The sequence below is a fragment of the Eurosta solidaginis genome, chromosome 2, assembly GCF_040869045.1.
Source record: "Eurosta solidaginis isolate ZX-2024a chromosome 2, ASM4086904v1, whole genome shotgun sequence".
NCBI classification, from domain to species: domain Eukaryota; kingdom Metazoa; phylum Arthropoda; class Insecta; order Diptera; family Tephritidae; genus Eurosta; species Eurosta solidaginis.
In genome coordinates, this window is record NC_090320.1 from 192,230,364 (window position 1) to 192,255,759 (window position 25,396).

General features: G+C 36.9%; 1 protein-coding gene and 1 long non-coding RNA gene across 3 annotated transcripts in view; one reads left to right on the forward strand and one right to left on the reverse strand.

Annotated features, from left to right (window-relative positions):
- LOC137240432 (uncharacterized) overlaps nt 1-15,447 on the reverse strand; it is a 130,957-nt gene extending 115,510 nt beyond the window's left edge. Inside the window, exon 1 of the long non-coding RNA XR_010949730.1 lies at nt 14,418-15,447. This is a non-coding gene — a long non-coding RNA (uncharacterized lncRNA). The remainder of the gene's footprint in view (nt 1-14,417) is intronic.
- Nucleotides 1-25,396, forward strand: part of Rpp30 (ribonuclease P protein subunit Rpp30) — a 57,794-nt gene that overhangs the window by 12,266 nt on the left and 20,132 nt on the right. The window lies entirely within an intron of this gene.

The following is a 25,396-nucleotide window of genomic DNA, read 5'->3' on the forward strand; positions in this document are numbered from 1 at the left end:
GACCTTTTCGTACATTTTTAAATTAACCTTAAGCTCTTCGACTGTCTGTGCCTGATACAGGATTGACTTGCTTTGCCAAGACAACGGGATACCCTCAACAAAATATTCGACTAAACTCTCCTCATCAAGGCTAATAGCATTCCCTATCTCCATTAGACAATACAAATACTCTCGCAAGGTTTCGATGGTTTCTTCCTCCGATTTTTTAACATCTTATGGACTTCGACAGCTGACAATTTTTTACCGAATTCTAGATTTAGTGCTTCTTTCAACGATTTCCAGTCGCCGATGTTAGATTGGCTTCTAACAAAAGCTCTGGCATCTCCCTTTAACAACTGCCTTGCATAAACAAATTTTTTCAGTTCGTTCCAACCAAGAGTGAACGCTTATCTTCAAAATCCCTCACCCATTGACCTATACTCGGATAACCTACCCCCGTAAAATGGCCCATCGAGTCCTCTATATCACGCAATGTAAAGTGTGATGGCTGAACAGTCGATAGTTGTTGGGGAACACCGGTTACATCTCCATATAAAGAACCATTATCTGAGCCGGATGCCCCGTCGTTATACAGATTGAAATGCTGGAGCAACCTGGTTTGTAATTCAACCTTTCGTCCCGTTGTACTCAACCCTAACTCTGTCAACTTTTCTTTCAGTCCGTCCACTGTTAATGATGTAATCGTTTGCACTTCCATAGTGTCAGTTGCGCGCAAGATAGATGTGAATGGAGAAAAAAAAATTATTTTTAAAAAATACTTAAATTATTGTTATTTTTTACTATCTTATCGATCTTACTAAACTACAGTGTTTGATTAAGCGAAATTTAAGGCAATGTTAAATATCTTTTTGAATTCTAATAAGAATTTTCTTTTTACTTTTCTTCTTTCTTAGCCATTTTCTTGTTGAAAATTATTGATACTTCTTATTTACTCTAACTTTTGTTATTATTTGCTTTCTTCAGCACAAAACTTTATTCGCCCTATAGTTCAGCTATATTTTATTATGACACTTTAACTTCTCTTTCTAACTACGCCTTTTGATCTACGTCTTCTTTACATTCACAAATTTCTTCTATATTTTTACATAACTATGCATATTCTCGCTAGTTTGTACATTCTTGTTTTCTCTCTTCTTTACATTCTTGTTTTCTCGCTTCTTTACATCAATATACTTTTCTCGGTTTCTCTACTCAAATTGATACCTGTATATTTCCCTTTTCAACTTTTCCACTTTTTAATTTCGATTTAGAAACTCGCTACTTTAATTCGCTGCTTTAATGAGTTTCTTTTCTCACAACTCAAATCTTTTAAACTTTACAATTTCATCTTAACGTTTATTTATAAAAATGTCATTTCTACTACTACTATTTCTACTAAAATACAACCATGACTTAGCTGCAACTTCTTGTACTCCGCTCTACTTTGATATGCTTCTTCCATTTAAGAATTTTTGCGAATTTGTTGTTGTTGTTGTTGGATTCTTCCTTTGATCTGCTGGCGCACTTGCCTTGAAATTGCTAGCGTCTCTGCTACTGCGTACAGTTGACTTCAAAAATTTGCTGTTTCACAATTTTCGCATAATGGCGAATTTTTCCAGCCTTTTCACGAACTAGCGGAGCATCTGATTTTGGTTGAGCCCCCAATTTGTAGTTCAATATTTATTTTGTTTATTAAGAATGTTTATTAATTGTTAATTAGGTTTAGTTTTTACACATAGCTGCAGATTAAGTGTAGTTTTAGAATAGTAATAGTTGTAATTGTTGCTTAGATTTTAATTTCGCATGTAAGTTCAAACATAGTTGTAGGTTTTGCTTAGGTTTTATTTTTACACAAACGTTCAATATTTTGATCACCTTTAGTTATTAAACAATAGTTATTTTCTAGGCTAAGTAGCCGTGCGCATGTTAAACGCGTCCGTCCGTTTCGAGTGCTTTAATTCAACTGTCCTTTCGGTCTTTTTTGATCGTCCATTCGTCCATGAGTTATTAAGCGTTGGTAAAGTTTTCGTTGAGTCTCAGTCGCTTTTTATCAGGGACGCTTAGGTCAGAGTTGCATTCCCACATATATACATAGTTATATTTCAATCATTAAAGGGGAGGAGTGATGAGGAAACATATTGAGTAAAAAGTGTTGTTATTTATTTATTTTTTTTTTTACTTTAAGTCATAAAATAGCTGCTGGGTTGGCATACATGATTTTTATTTATCTTTTTCAAAGCTTCACCACTCAAAAGTATTGCAACTAAGGTATCCTCATTTATTTAAAAAATTATTCATTTTTTTCCGTCTCCTGTAAAATTCGTAAAAAGTGACTTAGCACATTTTCACATTAAGCTAACGATATGTAATATGTAAGTGTGACACAAAACGAAAATTTCGAATAGAATAGAGGATACCTTCATAAAAAATAAAATAAAAATATAAAAACATTATATAATGGGAAAGAAGGCAGATTTTACTAAAAAAATTTAAAATGAAAGAAAAAAATAAAGTACTTAAAGTGCGAAAAAATTAAGTGAAGTGAATAAACAGTTCCATATAAAAATGCATAAGTGCACTTAGACTTTTTTCCGGGTTTTAATGTTATCATTGTAGAAATATGAAGATTATAATGTTCTGATATTTCATGTTGGGATTCCCATTAAGATCTATGTACGTAATTAATTTGTATTAAATTTCATTCATAAATTCCATTTCATGAATATATCTGACCATATCTGCCATAAAATATCATCTTTGAACGATATAATACCAAGATGTAACGAAGCAGAATAAATTAGAAAGAAAAGAAAAACAAACAAAAACATTGAAATTATTCACGCAAACATAAAAAAAAAATAAATGTAAGGCGCGATAACCTCCGAAGAGATCTTAGGCCGAGCTTCTCTTCCAATTTGCGTCGTGATACTCATGATTTTCCCTACAAATTGGCCGGACCGGACCTACATGTTTTATGCCGACTCCGAACGGCATCTGCAAGGCAGACGAGTTTTCACTGAGAGCTTTTCATGGCAGAAATACACCCGGAGCGCTTGCCAAACACTGCCGAGGGGCGAACTCGCTTAGAAAAATTTTCTTCTAATTTAAAAACCTTATTTCTAAAATTTTGATGTTGCTTTGCCCGGGGTGCGTACCCAGGGCATACGGTGTGGTAGGCGGAGCACGCTACCATCACACCACGGCGGCCGCACGCAAACATATTGTAACGAATTTAGTGCAATTCCCCTTATTTGGAACTTTCTGCTAGAGTTCGAATCACTAAACTGTTGAATAAATAACTCCACTATTCAATAATGCAAAATGGCCTTTATTAGACTACTTTCAAAATAACACTACTATTGCTCGCCAGATAGCGTCTTACATCAAACTGATTGTCGCGCCTCTACTGTTGCTGCCTTTTACACTCTGTGATTTCCTCGTTGCATCTTCTATGCGCTTCCAGAATTTACTTAGTTACTGCTATAAAATTATAACTACAGATGCACGTGTATAGCTTCTCATATGCGCGTGTATTTGTGAGCGACACTTCCACAATTATAATTGCATACTTTTGGGAGCATCTCCGATAAGATATCTGCATGTGTTTGTGTGTCTCTTCTCCGCTACGTGTACGTACATATGTGTAGACATAATGATTGATCTATTGATGTGCATACAAGTCACTGCTTAGCATCGGCTGAGAGATGATAGTATCCCTTAGTGCTGCTAATATTCGTTACGCTGCCCTCCACCTAAGTCTGATCGGGAATCTCTCGATTTAAACGCTGCCAGCCTTTCCAAATGAACCACTTTCATATGTGTGTATCCCACTCCTTATGGTACCTGTCTACTACTTTCCTTAAATGCTCCTCCAATGTTCTATTGAAACGTTCCACCATACCATCGGACTGAGGATGCAATGCAGTTGTCCGTGTTTTTCGAATGCCCAAATTCTTGCACATTTCCTGGAACACAGCTGATTCGAAATTCCTGCCTTGATCAGAATGTAACTCCATTGGTACACCATACCTTGCAACCCAATTGTTTATAAACACTTCTGCTACTGTCTTCTTGATTTTGGATTGGGTATACCTCTGGCCATTTGCTGAAATAATTCATAACCACCAGTACATATTTGTTTCCGCAGTTGCTAGTAGGAAATGGACTTGCGACATCAATAGCGATTCTTTCAAATGGCGCACCTGAGTTATAATTCTTCATCTGGCCATGACTTCGGGGTTTGGGCCCTTTCGCTCTGCTGCAAACCTCGCAGTTCGCAATCCACTCAGTGACCGACTGACGGCAACTAACCCAATAGAATCTCTGTTTAATCTTCTCGAGCGTCTTCGTGATTCCAAGATGACCTCCGCTTGGACCATTATGCAGCTCGCTGAGCACGTCAGGAATCCTCTTTCTGGGAACAACTATCAGTTTCTTCTTGCATTGACCATCCTCACTCTCCCATACTCGATGCAAGCAACCGGATATCAATTCTAAACTGTTCCACTGTGCCCAGTATGACTTCGCAATGGGACCCTCTGCTGACATCTCTCTATTTGGTCTTTCGTTTCGTTCGAGCCCTTGCGTAACATGTGACAGATCTGTATCTTCCAGCTGACACTTTCTTAGCTGTTCCTTGTCCCATTCATCCGTACACGTTATAGCCATTAGCCGGACATCTATAATGTCTTCTTTAGCCTCGGCCTTTGAACAGTGTTTGCATTCCAAACTACATGGTCTTTGTGACATTGCATCAGCATTTCCATAGGTACTACCTTTTCGATGCTCAATGGAAAAGTCATAGCGTTGTAGTCGCTCGATCCACCGTGCCAACTGTCCTTCCGGATTACGGAACTGCAGAAGCCATCTCAACGCTGCGTGATCTGTCCTGACGCGGAATCGCTGGCCGTAGAGGTATTTGTGAAAATGTTTAATGCTCTCTACCAATGCCAACAGCTCTCTCCGTGTAACGCAATAGGTCCTCTCTGGTTTTCCAATCGAACGGCTGTAATATGCAACTACCTTCTCCTGTCCATCGACCAGTTGTGATAAAACGCCTCCTATAGCATATCCACTCGCATCTGTATCTAGAATAAATGTTGCTCCTGGAATCGGATATGCTAACATTGGGGCAGTGCACAAATCCTCATTCAATGTTTGGAAAGCCACTTCTTGCTCTTTCTTCCATTCAAAAGCTTTATTTTTTCTTGTAAGCTCATGGAGGCTATGGGCTGCGCTGGAAAAATTTGGTACAAATCGGCAATAATATGTGCACAGCCCAAGGAAACTTCTCAATTCATGTAGATTCTGTGGTCTTGGCCAATTCTTTACAGCCCCTGTCTTTTCGTTCGCAGTGCAGATGGTCTCTGTCGTTACCTTGTGACCCAAATAATTTACTTCCTTTTTAAACAGCGCACACTTTTTGGGACTTAACATCAGACCAGCGCCAGCTATTCTCTGGAAAACTTCCTCCAAGTTCTTAAGATGTTCATCAAAGTTCTTGCCCAATACGATGATGTCGTCCAGGAACACCAAGCATGTTTTCCAATGTAGTCCTTTCAGTACCTGGTCTCTCAAAAGTAGCTGGTGCATTACAAAGTCAAAAAGGCATCACTGTAAATTGCCAAAGACCATCACCGACACTGAAGGCTGTTTTCTCTTTATCTTCCTCCTTCACCTCAACTTGCCAGTAGCCGCTTTTCAAGTCCAGTGTGGAAAACCATTTCGTATCAGATAGCGAGTCCAGAGTGTCGTCAATTCTTGGCAATGGGTAGCTATCCTTTTTCGTAACGTCATTCAACTTCCGGTAGTCCACGCAAAACCTCATTTTTCCATCCTTCTTTACAAGTACTACCGGTGAGCTCCATGGACTAGCTGATGATTCGATGACGCCGCTGTCGCTCATTTCTTGTATGATTTGACTCACAACTTCCCGCTTCGCCAGTGGAACACTACGTGGAGCTTGACGGATAGGCCGCGCATCTCCAGTGTCAATTTAATGTTTCACAACGTTGGTGCGGCCTGGTTTGGAACCATCCTGGTCAAATATGTTCGCGTACTTTAGGAGCAGTTGTTTTGCCTTACTTTGATAGGCTTCCTCTAGCCCCTGCTTCCATACCGCGATATAATTTGAAAGATCAGTATTACTAGATGAAACGTGTTCCTGGAGCTGTTCACAGCCTCTTGGCATCTTCCCAGAATAGCTCCTTTGGTCAGTTTGAGTGGTGACTTGAACTCATTGAGTACTCTTACCGGAATACGTCCATCTTGTTTTGTCATAGCCAGGGTTTTTCCTACAAGTATATTCAGTGCTGATTTGTTTGCTCGATAACCCACATTTTGTTTGTCCCACAATCTCCATTAACCTTTGCCCAGATGACTGCTTCTGATTTTGGTGGTATTTGCTGACTCTCTTCCACCAGCACTCGTTTACTGCTGTAGCCTCTCTCATAGCCGAAATTAAGTGGTACATCCATGTTCTTATATCGCATCGTCTTGCTTTGCATGTCTATCTTGATACCCTGGTCGATTAAGAAGTCCAATCCAATTATGATTTCATCAACAATCAATTTGCGTCAGGCAATATATGGTGGAAGTGGGTCTATAAAATTTAATGAGCGTAGAGCATAGTGCAAAAACACCTTTTGAACACGCTCAAGTCGTTTGATATGACAATCAAAATAAGGTCTCCAAATGAAGACCGCATATTCAAGTTTGGAGCGAACAAGTGACGTTTATAAGAGCTTCAGCGTATACGGATCACTAAAGTCCGAACTAAACCGACGAGCATAGCATACGATTTTGCTATAGTGCTGTTGATATGGCTCAAAAATGAAAAGTTAGCATCGGAAATAACACCCAGGTCAGATATTTCATTCAGGGTGGATAGGTTAGAGTTGCCAATGGAATAGGAGGTGGGAATAGAGGAACGAGACTTCGCAAACGACACATGGAAACATTTACTAACATTAAGAAGTCGATTTTTTTCACACCACAAAACAAATTTGTTCAACAATTCCTCTTCTGACACCAATTGTAACGAATTTAGTGCAATTCCCCTTCTTTGCCACTCTCTGCTAACGTTCGAATCACTAAACTGTTGAATAAATAACTCCACTATTCAATAATGCAAAATGGCCTTTATTAGACTACTTTCAAAGTAACACCACTATTGCTCGCCAGATAGCGTCTTACATCAAACTGATTGTCGCGCCTCTACTGTTGCTGCCTTTTATACTCTGTGATTTCCTCGTAGCATCTTCTAGGCGCTTTCAGAATTTATTAGTTACTGCTATAAAATTATAACTACAGATGCACGTGTATAGCTTCTCATATGCGCGTGTATTTGTGAGCGACACTTCCACAATTATAATTGCATACTTTTGGGAGCATCTCAGATAAAATATCTGCATGTGTTTGTGCGTCTCTACTCCGCAGCGTGTACATACATATGTGCAGACATAATGATTGATCTATTGATGTGCATACAAGTCACTGCTTAACATCGGCTTAGAGATGATAGTATCCCTTAGTGCTGCTAATATTCGTTACAATATTTACTAAAATAAAATTAATTTCATTACTTTAAGCGACATAAACAAGGTTATGGGATCTAAGCATCCGATTATGTTATGTAACTCTTCTTAATGGCTTACTTTTTTTTGGGTTTTAAAGATTTTACTATGATTTTTGATGAGAGGAAAGCTTATCATAACTATTCGTGTGCATCTGGCTTAGTCCCGTAGCTTCAGTTGTCGTGGATTCATAAAAAGTAGTTATGATATCCTCATCACTCTAAAAGACCAGTGAGTTTAAATCAGAAAAATTTGTATGCACACTAGGGTTAAACACTATCGCACTGATTTACATTACCGTACTTATATATTTGTATTCGAAAAAAAAAAAAACAAAGAAAACTCTCTAAGATTGACGGCTAAGAATTCACTGCGGAGAGATATGCACAAACACATGCATATATCTCAGATACTCACAAAAGTATGCAATCATCGGTGGAAGTATTACTCACATATACACGCGGATATGGCTATGCGAGAGGCTATAAACGTGCATCTGTAGTTTATAGTTATTAAGTTTTTTGCTGGTAACTAAGTAGTAAATTCTAGAATAAGAAACGCCTAGAAGTATGCGAACGAGACAGCAGAGAGTATAAAAGGAGCGAAAGCTGAGTAAGCAGCAATCAGTTTGATTTAAGCACGCTATCAGATGCGAAGTATAAGTGTTATTGTGAAGTATTTTCAAGGTATAATTAAGACCATTTTGCATTATTGAATATTGGAGTTATTTATTCAACAGTTTAGCGATACGAACGTTAGTAGGTTGCAAATAAGCGGAATTACATTAAATTCGTTACAATTGGTGTCAGAAGAGGAATTGTTGAATAAATTCTGAAGATTTCGAATACAACTTGGACATGGCAAAGTTAAGTGAATTAAGGATCCAGCAACTGAAAAAGGAATTGGAGAACCGTGGATTGAATACAACCGGCAATAAGATCGAACTCCAATCACGGCTACGAGAGGTAATGGAGTTGGAAGGAATTAATGTGAACGAGTATGTCTTTTATCCTGATGTGGAAGAGCCAGCGACTAAAATTGAGGGGAAGATAGAGACTACGAATCCATTGGCAAGTGTTGACACTAACGCGATACTAGCAGTGTTGAAGCAAATATCAACCGAAATGTCATCTCAACTGGAAGAACAAAAGACAAATATGGCATCCAAGATGGAAGCACAGGAGGCACGCATTTCAGAAATGTCGGTGCTTATGTCATCCCAACTGGAAGAACAGAAGACATATATGGCATCACAACTGGAATAACAGAAGACATATATGACATCTCAGTTGGCTGAACACAAGAGGATCGCATATCCTCGCAGCTGGAGGCACAGGAAACAAAATTCTCCTCGCAGCTGGAGGTTTTTAGTGAAAGACAAGATAAAATGGAGGCCGATATGGATGCTTTGAAAGTTCGGATTCCCATCACTTCAACGTCTACTCTGAAGGTAAAATCCCCAACGGTTGATGGTTCTGTTCCTTTCCAGGTATTTAAGCTCCAATTTGAGAAGACGTCAGCAGCGAACAACTGGAATACCGAAGATAAAGTTGCTGCATTGTTCGTGGCTTTAAAAGGACCAGCTGCTGAGATATTACAAACCATCCCAGAGTACGAACGTAACAGTTATGAAGCATTGATGGCCGCTGTAGAACGACGGTACGGAAGCGAACACAGGAAACAGATCTACCAAATAAAATTGCAAAACCGGTACCTAAAAGCTAACGAGACTTTGCAGGAGTTTGCCTCGGATGTTGAAAGATTGGCTCATCTCGCAAATGCAGACGCATCCGTGGAATACATCAAGAGGGCAAAAATCCAGAGTTTTATAAATGGCATACGCGACGTGGAAACGAAGCGAGCGGCATACGCAAACCCAAAAGCTACATTCACAGAAACGGTATCACATGCTCTGATTCAGGAAACAGCATCGCTTCTGTGTAAGCCAGCTTTCATAGCACGCCGTGTGGAGTTAGAAAGGCTAGACTGTAAAGGGGTCACAACAAAAAAATGTCGGAGTTATCAAGTGCTTCAAATGCGGGAAGAAGCACGTCATTGCGATCTTGATCCTAGTAGTTTCAACAGCATAGGTGGTCTTAAGAACAAAGATGAATGAGCAAGAGCGAGTCAGATGTAAAGATCGAGAGCTAGCTCCAGCTGTGGAATGTCCCGTTATCTCTGTGTCACAAATCGGAAGAAAATCGAGCAGCCTTACCATCAGAGGAAATTTGGATTGAAGGAAAGAATTTCGCAGAAAGATTGGTAGGGTAGTTTCAAGCCAGGGCGCACTACTGTTGTGAAACGTGGGAACGATACTGTTATGCGAAGTCAATCCGTCGAGCGCATGCTCTACGAAGTAGTTCATTGGCCAAACAACAGAGTGTGAGGGATCGAATCAGGATAATGAGTACTAGGATGAAACACAGGTACGACAAGAACAATAATTCGGAAGGTTTCCGGGAGGGAGATTTGGTACTGCTATACAACCCTCACCGGCGGAAAGGTGTTCCATCCAAACTTTCCTGCAGTTGGGAAGGCCCGTACAAAGTTGTGAAGAAGTTCAGTGATACCATCTACCGCATACGAACCATTGGGAAACCACGTAATAGAAGGGTGGCTCATTTGGAGATGCTAGCAGCGGTTAGATCGAGAGATTTGTCTGATCTGGACGATCAGACTTAGGTGGAGGGCAGTATGGCGAATATTAGCAACACTAAAGGATACTATGGTGTGATGGTAGCGTGCTCCGCCTATCACACCGTATGCCCTGGGTTCAACTCCCGGGCAAAGCAACATCAAAATTTTAGAAATAAGATTTTTCAATTAGAAGAAATTTTTCTAAGCGGGGTCGGCCCTCGGCAGTGTCTGGCAAGCGCTCCGATTGTATTTCTGCCATGAAAAGCTCTCAGTGAAAACTCATCTGCCTTGCAGATGCCGTTCGGAGTCGGCATAAAACATGTAGGTCCCGTCCGGCCAATTTGTAGGGAAAAATCAAGAGGAGCACGACGCAAATTGAAAGAGAAGCTCGGCCTTAGATCTCTTCGGAGGTTATCGCGCCTTACATTTATTTTTTTTAAAGGATACTATCATCTCTAAGCCGATACTAAGCAGTCACTGCGGAGAGATATGCACAAACACATGCATATATCTGAAATACTCACAAAAGTATGCAATCATCGGTGGAAGTATTACTCATATATATGGGGTATTCCATCCCATTTCGACCAATTTTGAACCCGACCCCTTTCGAATTGGCTGAAAGTTTTTCTTCTTTTTCTAGCTTACGAAAGACGTTTTTCAGAAGTTTTTAAAATTTTTTCATCCAACTCAAAAAAAGTTATGAATTCTTAAAAAAACACCGTTTTTGTTTTCAAAATGCTATAACTTTTTCAAAAATTTACCGTTGGGGATCTTTTTTTTAAATTTGTTTTTAAATGTAATTTTCGGAAAAAATTCAAAAAATTTGAAAAGTTTTTTTTTGTAATTTTTCAGTTTTTCGATATTTTTCGAATTTCGCCCTTTTTTTCTCATAAAAAACTTCAATCAATTCTGCAATCATCCACACTAATCCCGGAGTGGGCCGAGAATTTTTTTTTTATTTTTTTTTTTATTTAATTGAAAAAAAACTTTAAAATTTGTTTGTATTTTTTCCGAAAAGTACATTTAAAAACATATTTAAAAAAAAAATGACCCCAAACGGTCAATTTTTGAAAAAGTTATAGCATTTTGAAAAAACACCGGGCGAAAAAAAGGGCGAAATTCGAAAAATCTCGAAAAACTGAAAAATTACAAAAAAAAAAAACTAAAAATTTTTTTGAATTTTCTCCGAAAAGTACATTTAAAAACAAATTAAAAAAAAAAAAAGATCCCAAACGGTCAATTTTTGAAAAATTTATAGCATTTTTAAAACAAAAACGGTGTTTTTTTTTAAATTCATAACTTTTTTTGAGTTGGATGAAAAAATTTGAAAAACTTCTGAAAAACGTCTTTCGTAAGCTAGAAAAAGAAGAAAAATTTTCAGCCAATTCTAAATGGGTCGGGTTCAAAATTGGTCGAAATGGGATGGAATACCCCAATACACGCGCATATGGCTATGCGAGAGGCTATAAACTAGAGGTTTAAGCCGATCGCTTTTTCGGCGGCGGCGGCGTAGGCGGCGCGCCGGCGTACGCCGATGTTCTTACTTACTTTTGATTCTTCTATTTAAAAAAAATAATATTTAGGAAAGGTTTTGTTTGTATGAATTTAAGGAAATCAACGTGTTGGCCATTTCGGAAAGATCCGGGGTTTTTGCCTCAAGATCTCGCAGACCGTTCAAAATTTTTCAGGAGTAGCTCCTTGCGGAGGGATTGTCCCTCGTTCACTTACTCCAGAGAGGCTTCGAACCTAACCCCGGTCTTTGGAATTGGTACTGCTGCGTCTGCTGAAAAGAAATAGAGATACATAAAATAGCCACACTTTTGTCTGCATATCTCGTGCAAAGCGTAGTTTCACCTAGGGTTAACTCCTAATAATCGTCGCGAACACAATTTCTTTAAATCATTTGTGGTTCCTTGGCGGTCACGCACAAAGGCGACTTACGGTTGCTATTAGTGGTCTATTAATACTCATGACTCTCGTAGCACAGGGCGCCTCCAGCGCTTTCGGCTGTTTTTAAGAGCTACAATTCCCGATCTGCGAACAGTAGCAATCCCTACAACCAGTCGCTACCGCGCCTCCTGCCCCTCACACCATATGCCAGTGCAGAAGCTATAGGACTGCGATTTCGAACTCATACCTTCGTCGACTTCACTTTCCTAGAAGCTCTAGGTGTAGCCCCGAAGACTTCCCAACGGATGCTTTTGTCGCGCTATGCTGCCGAGCTACACCAGAGAAACGCCATGAAAGGTTAGGGAGTGACTATTCGGCCAATGATGCCGCCATCGAAATCATAAGCAATCTAAGTGGAAGTCATTGCGTAATGGGTGAAAATCGTATAATCCTCGGCGCATCTGCATGATTAAAATTTTACAAGGACCCTGGATAAAATTTTTTAAATGTAGACCAAAGTTGAAAGATGTTAACTGCTATTTTCCGGCTTTATGATATAAGTGCTCATTGTGGATGGCCGCGTAGCTTAAGTTTTCTGACTAGTTCGACTGTCCACTACGTTGGGGTAGTAGCACACACGGTCATTAGTTCGACTGTCTTCGGAAAGCTTTTGCTTCACCACTTTGAGTGTTCTTGCGAAGGACAAAGCCTCACCTGGTAAATATACGTTCCTACGTATTCACATTTGTAAAAGGAGCCGTAAGGTGTAGTTGATATTTAAACTTGGTTGATAGGCTATAATCAATGTAATTCACTCCAAGGGACTAGTTTTGGATAGGGCCGCCAATTTTAGGAAATGTCAAACCGGGAGACTTGGGTGTTGAAAGATGAAGTGTGAAAATCAAAATTAACATTTCAGATGCTATTGTATAATTTCGCAAATAAACAACAGATGTTTGAATGTAAGCCCAAGCGATTTTTCAAACCATTCTCATACATACATATATCCTCAACTTAAGTATGAGGTAAGAATCATTTCAATGGAATGTTTATGCCCCTAGAACCTACTAAAGGATATTGCATCAGTGATTTCGATTATTCTTTCAGCCAAACAATCGCAATATAATATTTAAAAAAAAATCGGCACCTTTTTTGGGTATTTTGGTTTTTTTTTACAACTTGAGGACAATTTGAAAACAATTTAAAACGCCTTGGGTCATTTTATTTGAATTCATTGTTCATTATTAATTTTTTGAAAAAATATGCAAAGTGAGCATATAAATTTATAATGTAACTTTTCTTTTAGTGTTTTGTTTTAATAACTTGGTGAATTGGATGATGGAAAGTCCGTGTTGAGCTGACATTGAAAACGCCCGTTTTTTAAATAACTTTTGGACATTTAGAACGAGTTAAATTTCGCAATTAGTTTCTTATAAGTAGCAGTTATGCGCATCCGTTGATACCACTTTCGACCATATCCGACCAATTTTCGACATGGACAATAAATGGCAAGAACAGTCTTAAAGGAGTAGAAAATATAGTAACGCGCCGGACGCCGCCGCCGCCACCGCCGCGCCGATATTTTTGACTTTCGGCGGCGGTGTGCGACAAACGACCCTAATCGGCGGCGGCGGCGGCGGCGGCGTTTGTCGGCGGCGTATATCTACTATAAACGTGCATCTGTAGTTTATAACAAGTAAGTTTATAGCTAGTAACTAAGTAGTAAATTCTAGAAAAAGAAACGCCTAGAAGTATGCGAACCAGACAGCAGAGAGTATAAAAGGAGCGAAAGCTGAGTAAGCAGCAATCAGTTTGATTTAAGCACGCTATCAGTTCCGAAGTATAAGTGTTATTATGAAGAATTTTCAAAGTAGTCTAATAAAGACCATTTTGCATTATTGAATATTGGAGTTATTTATTCAACAGTTTAGCGATACGAACATTAGTAGAAGGTTGGAAATAAGCGGAATTGCACTAAATTTGTTACAATAATTTGTCGCATGCGAGAGAAACAAATGTAATGAGAGATTCTCATACATAGGTATGTAGGTATGTAGAAGAAAAGTCAAAGAGACACTGATCGCAAATGAATTCCTGAGTAGGCAAATTTCTATTATTCTCATTATATAAATATATTGCATGATAGAAAAGAAATTCTAAGAAAACCAAAACTAGATTTATATTTAATTATTATCCAATTAATATATTAAATATTTTACAATAGTTAAGGAGAAATCGTCGAAAAAACACATTGCCAACCGAAATACGAAATTATAGCAGGTTTAAACAAATAGTAAAATGATAAAATCAGCAACAACAATGATTAATACTTACAGAGATACTGGATCTGTTGAAGGCCTTGGTATATTCCTCACACTGTAGATATGCCATTTTAAGCAAGTAGAAATTCCCTTATGTCGATGAGTTTAGATTTTTAATAGTAGCACCTATTTTGATTTTATCAAGTCGATTAAATTATTCCTGCACATTTAGTTAAAGCAAAAAAAAAAAAAGCCGCACATATTAAATTCTTTAAACTTCCTCTCCTTTGACTTTTCCCTCTCTTTTTTTCCAAGACTTTATTAATATGCTGTATTTATTTATGGAATTTCTTTTAACTTTGATTTTCTTCTCATTTAGTACACACATTTTTTTTCTTACATTAATAACTCTACTTTGAGCTCTCTTAGTTTCTGTTTTTTTTTTGCTGTAAATACTTAACAATAATTATTTAGAGATATTTTTTTCTCATTCAAATACTCTTTTCTGTAAACTTATTTTCAACCACGATGGTTTACGTAACTATTTCTTAATATCTTCCTCACTTCACTTTTAGTATTATTTAACTATTAATTAATTCATAGTTTAAATTAGATAAACGCTGTACGGTCAGCTCAAAACTGATATCTACTTGTTTTCCCAAGTGGTAAAGAAATACTAAGTGAGTCGTTGGCTAACTCTCAAAATGTTGCAAACAGTTCTTTCTCTTTTTTTTTTTTTTTGATAGAATTTTTTTTTGTTTTTGCACGTCAAACTGCCTGCATTCTTCAGTGTTTTTGTACTTAAAGAGTTTTCCCAAATATATATATATAAAAGGTATTTTTATAAGCTAAATTATGCGTGTGGGCTTCCTCCTCTGGAGCAAAAATTCTATTTCCGATGAAAATATGTATGTTGGATTATAGGCTCAAGAGCGAAATTCTCCACCTGCTTCCTCGAATATGAACGTTGTACAATTGGTATATTGATCTGATTCACAATAATTGAAACGTATCAGCTTTATTTATTTAAAATTTGGTTATTTCAAAACTTTACTTTATTTAACTTTATATTAAAAAAAAAATACTTTATCGCCAGAAATATACTTCAGATGAACTGCTCCTGATGATCGCCAAATTCAAAAAGAACTTTTCGAGCGAAGGAAAATGGCTGCAAGACCAAGTAGATACCTATTTATGCCCATCTAAAACAACTCTGTTTTCAGCATTTCGGCGTTTTTCGCTTCGAGTTGGCGAAAACATTAACATTGGGTTTGACAAGTCTTTATATCTTTCGCACAATACCAAGCTATCCTACCATTTTCTTTATCTTGCAATTCATACATGTTGTTTCCCTTTTTATACTCAGCGTGCTTTGCACACAGAGTGTATTAACTTTGATTGGATAACGGTTGGTTGTGCAGGTATAAAGGAATCGAGATAGATATAGACTTCCATATATCAAAATCATCAGTATCGAAAAAAATTTGATTGAGCCATGTCCGTCCGTCCGTCCGTTAGTACGATAACTTGAGTAAATATTAAGATATCTTCACGAAATTTGGTACACTAGCTTATCTGGACTCAAAATAGATTTTTATTGAAAATGAGAGAAATCGGATGATAACCACGCCCACTTTTTATATATATAAAATTTTGGAAAACACAAAAAACCTGATAATTTGGTAAATAATACACCTAGAATGTTGAAATTTGCATTTGGACTGATATTGAGACTCTAGATAAAAATTTGGAAAAATTTTTTAAAATGGGCGTGGCACCGCCCACTTCTGATAAAATCAATTTTACAAATATTAATCATAAATCAAAAATGGTTAAACCTATCGTAACAAAATTCGGCAGAGAGGTTACCTTTACTATAAAGAATGCTTTGAAGAAAAATTAACGAAATCGGTTAAGGATCCCGCCCACTTTTATATAAAAGATTTTTAAAAGGGTCGTGGACGAATAAAATAAGCTATATCTTTGCTAAAAAATCAATGGTATTTCATTTCGCAAGTGTATTTATAACAGTAAATAGGAAAAACTTCAAATTTAAACAAATGGGCGTGGCACCGCCCCTTTTATGACTAACTAATTTTCTATGTTTCGGGAGCCATAACTCGAAGAAAAATCAACGGATCGTAATAAAATTGGGTACACAAATTTTCCCTATAGCAGGAAACATTTCTAGAAAAAATGGACGAGATCGGTTAAAGACCACGCCCACTTTTATATAAAAGATTTTTAAAAGGGCCGAAGACGAAAATAATAAGCTATATATTAGCGAAAAAGAACTTTGTATAGAATTTTACTTTCTAAATTGAATTATAACATTAAATTGAAAACACTAAAATTTTTTAAAATGGGTATGGCACCGCCCTTTTTATGACTAAGCAATTTTCCATGTTTCGGGAGCCATAAATCGAAGACAAATTAATACTATGTTCAAACAGAAAAATAAATTGAGGAAATTTCGATTTGAATTGAGTGCTGTTCATACAACTCGATTTAGCTTACACAATAGTAATTTGATAGCTGGTTGGCTCATCTCTACAGCAAGAACATACCTTTGTTCAGACTGTCAAAATGAACACGCACATTATTAGGCGAACTAAATGGAATGAAAACATAAAACTTTGAAATTTTTGTGTGTTGTAAGAAAATGTGTTCAATGTTTTGGTTTCATTTTGAGTTTGCCATCTTCTTTTGACAATCCCTACTTCAGTGAAAAGAAAGACATAAAATCAGCTGATGAGATGAGCCAACCACATAGTTCAGCCATGCGTAACTGACTTTAAAATATACTCAATAAACACACTTTACAATGTTGCATTTTCGGTTTGAAACAATTTATTACGCAATTTTTTTTTAAATTGGAAATTTATTATTACAATTTATTATATGACAAATTGCGTAATAAATTGCCCAAATAGTATAAATTGCCAATTTGGTGTGTGTTTGAACCTAGTATAACATAGCGGAATGAAATTGTGTACACATATTTTCCTTATAGCAGAAAATAATTCTAGTACAAATGGACGGGATCAGTTAAAGACCACGGCAACTTAGATATAAAACAAATTTAAAAAGGTCGTACACTAGAATAATAAGCTATAACTTAGCAAAAAAAAGTTTTGAATCAATGATATTTCACTTATCAAGTTTTACTGTAAGAGGAAATGGGGAGACTTTTTTTTTAAATGGGCGGTGCCACGTGTTATGTAGAAAAGTAATTTATCTAAAATGAAATGTACAATTGAAGCACACGCTGAGTATATAATGTTCGGTTACACCGGAACTTAGACACATTTACTTGTTATTAATAACTTTGGCTTTAATAAAAACTGGGGCAAATTTACCATTGCACTTTTTTTGAACGATCGCTAAGTACAAAATTTCTACGACAAACATTTTCACATACTACGAACGTTTGCGACCTACTTCAGAGGTTGTATCTCTTCGCAGAGATTTCAAAAGAAGTTTGGATATTGTTCATGAACTCAGCGCGCACGAGTTGAAGCCTATCATCTCGGTTCACTACAATTAATGGGCATATAATCGAACAAAGTTAGCCTAATAATAAATATAGTAGGTAATATACAGCCTATGCAATACGGCCGCTATGATGCCGATTGCCGTTTTGACGTAAATTAAAAACGTTTTTGGGACGTTTTTATACCTTGCATGAAAATAAAATGGTATATTAATTTCGTCTCGAATTCCAAAATTGTAAGTCCTTAAACGAAAATAGATAGACCCACCATTAAGTGTACAGAAATAATCAGGATGAAGAGCTGAGTTGATTTAGCCATGTCCGTCTGTCTGTTTGTATGCAAACTATTCCCTCAATTTTTGAGATATCTTGATAAAATTTGGTGAGCGGGTTTATTTAGGTGTTCGATTAGACATTTGTCGGAACCGGCCGGATCGGACCCGTATAGCATATATCCTCCATACAACCGATTTTTCAGAAAAAGAGGATTTTTGTCATATCTTCCTCAATTTATCAGATTGAAGCTTCAAACATCACCATATGCTTTCGTATATTGCACGTATTGTTGTCTGAAAAAATTGATGAGATCGGTCTATATATAGTATATATCCCCCACGACCGATTGTTCAGATAAGCTAGAGGCTTCAAATTTCAACGAATGCTTACGTATATAGCATATATTGTTGTCTAAAAAAATCATAGAGATCGGTGGTATATATAGTATATATATGGCGGTATATGTAGTATATATATGGTGGTATATGTAGTATATATATGGTGTTATATGTAGTATATATATTAGGGCGGGTCGATTTAAAAATCGCTCATTGCTCTGTGAACCTCTGATACCTCTAAAACAAATTCTGATGTCCCCCCTTTGGGTCGAACTTTTGGGTAGGGGCAATTTCAATTGCTCCTACAACCCAAAGGGGGGGACATCAGAATTCGTTTTAGAGGTATGGTTCCTTCGGCAAAGTTTCTTATTTTGATCCATAGAATATGATTTTCACAGAGCAATGGGCGATTTTTTGGCCTCCCCACAAAACGACGGCGGCCACCGTGGTGTGATGGTAGCGTGCTCCGCCTATCACACCGTATGCCCTGGGTTCAACTCCCGGGCAAAGCAACATCAAAATTTTTAGAAATAAGGTTTTTCAATTAGAGGAAAATTTTTCTAAGCGGGGTCGCCCCTCGGCAGTGTTTGGCAAGCGCTCCGGGTGTATTTCTGCCATGAAAAGCTGTCAGTGAAAACTCATCTGCCTTGCAGATGCCGTTCGGAGTCGGCATAAAGCATGTAGGTCCCGTCCGGCCAATTTGTAGGGAAAATCAAGAGGAGCACGACGCAAATTGGAAGAGAAGCTCGGCCTTAGATCTCTTCGGAGGTTATCGCGCCTTACATTTATTTTTTTTTTATTTATATATATATATATATATATATATCTTCGAAATTTCAGCCGCATTTTAACAGCTAGAAGCTTCAAATTTCACCAAATGCTTACGCATATAGCATATATTGTTGTCTGAAAAAATTATAGAGATCGGTGGTATATATAGTATATATCTCATAAGAAACTTTTCGCAATATCTGTCCCATTTTAAAAGCTGGAAGCTTCAAATTTCACCAGTTGCTTACGTATATAGCATATATTGTTGTGTAAAAAAATCATAGAGATCGGTGGTATATATTGTATATATATATAGTAAATATATATATCTTCGAAATTTCAGCCGCATTTTAACAGCTAGAAGCTTCAAATTTCACCAAATGCTTACGTATATAGCATATATTGTTGTCTGAAAAAATCATAGAGATCGGTGGCATATATAGTATATATCTCATACAACCGATTGTTCAGATAAGAAACTTTTCGCACTTTCTGCCCCAATTTAGCAGCTAGAAGCTTCAAATTTCACCAAATGCATACGTATATAGCATATATTGTCGTCTGAAAAAATTAGTGATCGGTGGTATATATATTATGTACCCTATATAAACTGTCATTTTTGCCCCTTTTTTACGGCTAGAAGCTTAAAATTTCATCAAATACTTACGTTTACGTCATATATTGTTGAGATACGTGATTCGTAGTCATAGGTTTTACATGCAGACCACAAAAAACGTGAAACTTTGCATCCTCACACAAAGTACCTACCTATTTTTATACCTTTCATGAACATGAAATGGTATATTAACTTTGGTCCGATGTTTGTAACGTTGAGAAATATAGAAGATAGACTCACCATTAAGTATACCGACTTTATCAGGGCGACGAACTGAGTTGATATAGCCATGCCCGCCTGTCCGTCCGTCTGTCTGTTTGAATGCAAACTAGTCCCTCAAATTTTGAGATATCTCAATGAAATTTGGCACAAGGGTGTATTTTTGTATTATATTTGACATTTGTCGGATCCGGTGGGATCGGATCACTATAACATATATCTCCCATACAACCGAGCGTTCAGATAAGACGATTTTAGTCATTCCTGCCGCAATTTAGAAAGTATAAACGTGAAACTCGTTGATATATATTCTAATATATCATAGAAGATATCCTGAAAAAATCTCTTTAATCGGAGCTATATATAGTTATATCCCATACAACCGATCGTTCAGATAGAAAGATTTTTGGCCATTTCTCCCTTAATTTAGAAAGTATAAACGTGAAACTCGGTGATATATATTTTAATATATCATAGAAGATTTCCTTTAAAAATCATTTCGATCGGAGCTATATATAATATATATCCCATACAACCGATCGTTCAGATAAGGGGGTTTTTTGCCATTTTTTATTTTATATTTATCTTAAAAATCGCAAATTTATTTTTTTTGTTCAGTGTATAAAATGAGGACTAAATCTGCAAATGCAAAAACATTTTCGGACAAATTTGCCATTAATTGTTATAAATAAATTTAGTTAGTTTCAACAAAAGTTAACTCATTATTTGCGATTTATTGTTTTTTTTTTTTTGAAAGCAACTCAAATAAAAAACAAGGAATCTGTTAAATAAAGACCTATATATTTACGTGTAAGTGAAATTTGCTACAAAAAGTGCGCCGGTCAAAAATTAATTCTACTTAAGATTGTTTTTTTAGGATTTTGGTAGAGGCCACTATAGGTAAGTGCACTGAAAGAAAAAGAATGGTAAACTCACCCGAAATACGGGTCAATTCAACCTAAATTTCTGTCAATTTTTATCCATCGCAACAAGATGTTGAATCAACTGCGCACAAATCGTTGATTCGTAATTGACCGTTTTAGTAGTCAAATGAACAAAAAAAGTTGTTGCGACAACTTTGGATGAAAGTACCTATGTTGCCATATAAATAAAGAAATGTAAGGCGCGATAACCTCCGAAGAGATTTTAGGCCGAACTTCTCTTTCAATTTGCGTCGTGCTCCTTTTTAATTTTTCTTACAAATTTGCGGGACGGGACATACTTGTTTTATGCCGACTCCGAACGGCATCTGCAAGGCCTATTAGTTTTCACTGAGAGCATTTCATGGGAGAAATACACTCGGAGTGCTTGCCGAACACTGCCGAGGGGCGACCCCGCTTAGAAATTTTTCTTCTAATTGGCGGCGGCCGCCATATAAAGACGTAAATATGTGAATACATAAATACGCATGCTTGCTACATATACATACATCTTTATAATTTTTCTAAATTTGAAAAATTGTATTTTTGTTTTTGGAATAGTAAGTAGAAAATTTTTCAGACAACCTGCCATAGCTGCGCAGATAGATCCATTTCGAAGGGTGCTAAGCCTTCATCATCAGTACGCTTTAGGCATGCTGTGCTAACCATTTGGCTATACAGCGGTGGTGTGTTTGACTGGCAAATTTGCTACTTCTATTCCTTTTTACCAACCATATTTATTCAGCGTTGCGCCATCTGGTGCAAATCACTGATAATGTTGGATTTTTGTTTATTGTCAATTACTTTGTTTGACATTCCCAAGTGCTCATGGTTTATTAACAATTGTTTTTGTTTTTATCGGCCTGTTGATAAATGATTCAAGGTTCGATTCGAGCTCAAGGCCAGAACAATAATTTTTTTCTAATGATAATTATTGTTATTTTTTAATTTTTCTAAATTTGAAAAATTGTATTTTTGTTTTTGGAATAGTAAGTAGAAAATTTTTCAGACAACCTGCCATAGCTGCGCAGATAGATCCATTTCGAAGGTTGCTAAGCCTTCATCATCAGTACGCTTTAGGCATGCTGTGCTAACCATTTAGCTATACAGCGGTGGTGTGTTTGACTGGCAAATTTGCTACTTCTATTCCTTTTTACCAACCATATTTATTCAGCGTTGCGCCATCTGGTGCAAATCACTGATAATGTTGGATTTTTGTTTATTGTCAATTACTTTGTTTGACATTCCCAAGTGCTCATGGTTTATTAACAATTGTTTTTGTTTTTATCGGCCTGTTGATAAATGATTCAAGGTTCGATTCGAGCTCAAGGCCAGAACAATAATTTTTTTCTAATGATAATTATTGTTATTTTTTAATTTTTCTAAATTTGAAAAATTGTATTTTTGTTTTTGGAATAGTAAGTAGAAAATTTTTCAGACAACCTGCCATAGCTGCGCAGATAGATCCATTTCGAAGGGTGCTAAGCCTTCATCATCAGTACGCTTTAGGCATGCTGTGCTAACCATTTAGCTATACAGCGGTGGTGTGTTTGACTGGCAAATTTGCTACTTCTATTCCTTTTTACCAACCATATTTATTCAGCGTTGCGCCATCTGGTGCAAATCACTGATAATGTTGGATTTTTGTTTATTGTCAATTACTTTGTTTGACATTCCCAAGTGCTCATGGTTTATTAACAATTGTTTTTGTTTTTATCGGCCTGTTGATAAATGATTCAAGGTTCGATTCGAGCTCAAGGCCAGAACAATAATTTTTTTCTAATGATAATTATTGTTATTTTTTAATTTTTCTAAATTTGAAAAATTGTATTTTTGTTTTTGGAATAGTAAGTAGAAAATTTTTCAGACAACCTGCCATAGCTGCGCAGATAGATCCATTTCGAAGGGTGCTAAGCCTTCATCATCAGTACGCTTTAGGCATGCTGTGCTAACCATTTAGCTATACAGCGGTGGTGTGTTTGACTGGCAAATTTGCTACTTCTATTCCTTTTTACCAACCATATTTATTCAGCGTTGCGCCATCTGGTGCAAATCACTGATAATGTTGGATTTTTGTTTATTGTCAATTACTTTGTTTGACATTCCCAAGTGCTCATGGTTTATTAACAATTGTTTTTGTTTTTATCGGCCTGTTGATAAATGATTCAAGGTTCGATTCGAGCTCAAGGCCAGAACAATAATTTTTTTCTAATGATAATTATTGTTATTTTTTAATTTTTCTAAATTTGAAAAATTGTATTTTTGTTTTTGGAATAGTAAGTAGAAAATTTTTCAGACAACCTGCCATAGCTGCGCAGATAGATCCATTTCGAAGGGTGCTAAGCCTTCATCATCAGTACGCTTTAGGCATGCTGTGCTAACCATTTAGCTATACAGCGGTGGTGTGTTTGACTGGCAAATTTGCTACTTCTATTCCTTTTTACCAACCATATTTATTCAGCGTTGCGCCATCTGGTGCAAATCACTGATAATGTTGGATTTTTGTTTATTGTCAATTACTTTGTTTGACATTCCCAAGTGCTCATGGTTTATTAACAATTGTTTTTGTTTTTATCGGCCTGTTGATAAATGATTCAAGGTTCGATTCGAGCTCAAGGCCAGAACAATAATTTTTTTCTAATGATAATTATTGTTATTTTTTAATTTTTCTAAATTTAAATAACAATAATTATCATTAGAAAAAAATTATTGTTCTGGCCTTGAGCTCGAATCGAACCTTGAATCATTTATCAACAGGCCGATAAAAACAAAAACAATACATCTTTATATATAAAAATCACGTGTCACATTGTTTGTCCGCGATGGACTCCTAAACTACTGAACCGATTTTGAATTTGTTTTGTACCCCGTGTGTAGTTTGATCTAACTTGAAATACAGGATAGGTTATATCTCAGTTTTTAGTCGCTATATTATTTTATTGCAAATTTTTTTATATGTTTATACGTAATAATAAAATGTTAAGTATACGCACCGGCACTCATATTTTCAGGTGAGATATACTTCCGTGTAATTGGTTGGTATTTAATTAAACAAACGTGCTTATCACTAAAAAATATAGCGAATGATATCAAGTATAGCACATCACCAGGCCCGACGAGAGGGGGGGGGGGGGGATGGTGGGATTACCCCGGTCCCGGGGTTTCTGAAGGGGGCGATTTAGAGGTACTAAGACATTTTTTTTTAATTCAGGAGAGTCTTAAGTTGTTCCATGTGCAATTTTAAAGCCGAATTTGAAAAGTAACGAATATCTGCATTTCGTTTTAATATTATAGTGAAGTGTGAAAAATAAGTCTATATATATAAAAAGAAAGGCTAAAATGTGTGTTAGTCGGTCGCCGGTGTTTGAAGAAATGCGTCGGTCGCTTTTGTTCAAACTTTCACACAAGTTGCATATACCCCACGCGGTGGTTATTACATAGCTTTGGTTGCGATCGACGCACAGGGTCTCGAGATATAGGCCGAAACGTGGACCCGGCTACCCCTAGAATGTGTTTATAGAATATGGATAACAAATGAAAGCTGTTGATGAGTGCTTTAGAAGAGGGTAATTTTCATACCCCTGGGTGGCTAGAATCTCGAGATATATGCCAAAACGTGGGCCCGTGAATGTCTAGACGGCGTTTATACAATATGGATATCAAAGGAAAGCTGTTGCTGAGAGCTCTTAAGTAATTTTCATTGTGATATTCTATTTAGTCGCATCAACCTGGAAAACTGATAAATATACATGCGAAGCCGAAACAAAGACATGAATTAATAATATCCACAATTGGTATATAAATTTACCTATATTAGTATTTACGATCTTTTTTTCCGGGAAGTAGACCAGAGACGGACTGGGACTGAGACTCGGAGTGGGACTGGGACTGGAACAAAATACATACCGCCCTCTGGGACAGGCAATAAGGGATGAAGAAGAATGCGAAGAACTTGAGAGAAGAGAAAAGAGAGAAGGAGAAGGAAACTGAGAAAGTGATGGAATGAGACGAAGATGGAGATAGATGAAGCGAAAAAGACGGAGGGAGGAGTGAATGAAAGGATTAGGAAAACGTGAAGAGGGGGGAGGGCAGAGTTAGATGGAAAAAGCCTATTAAAATGTATGCAGATAGGCCAAATTTAGGGCAGAACAATGTCTGCCGGGTCTGCTAGTATGAATATAGAAATGAAAATAGTAGTCACAAAACTGATTCTCAATTCTTTCAGTTGCAGCTCAGCTCATTCTAAATTTCTTCTCTCGCATGTAGTTGCCACACTTGGTTGTTTCGAACAAAGCTTGTAGTATAAATGTTTGACGTAACATTTTAAAAATAGAACTTGTAAGTTATAGAAAAGTAAAGAATCAAATCACAGAAAGGTAATTCACCACTGGAGTAACTTTACATGTAATTCGGCAAGTT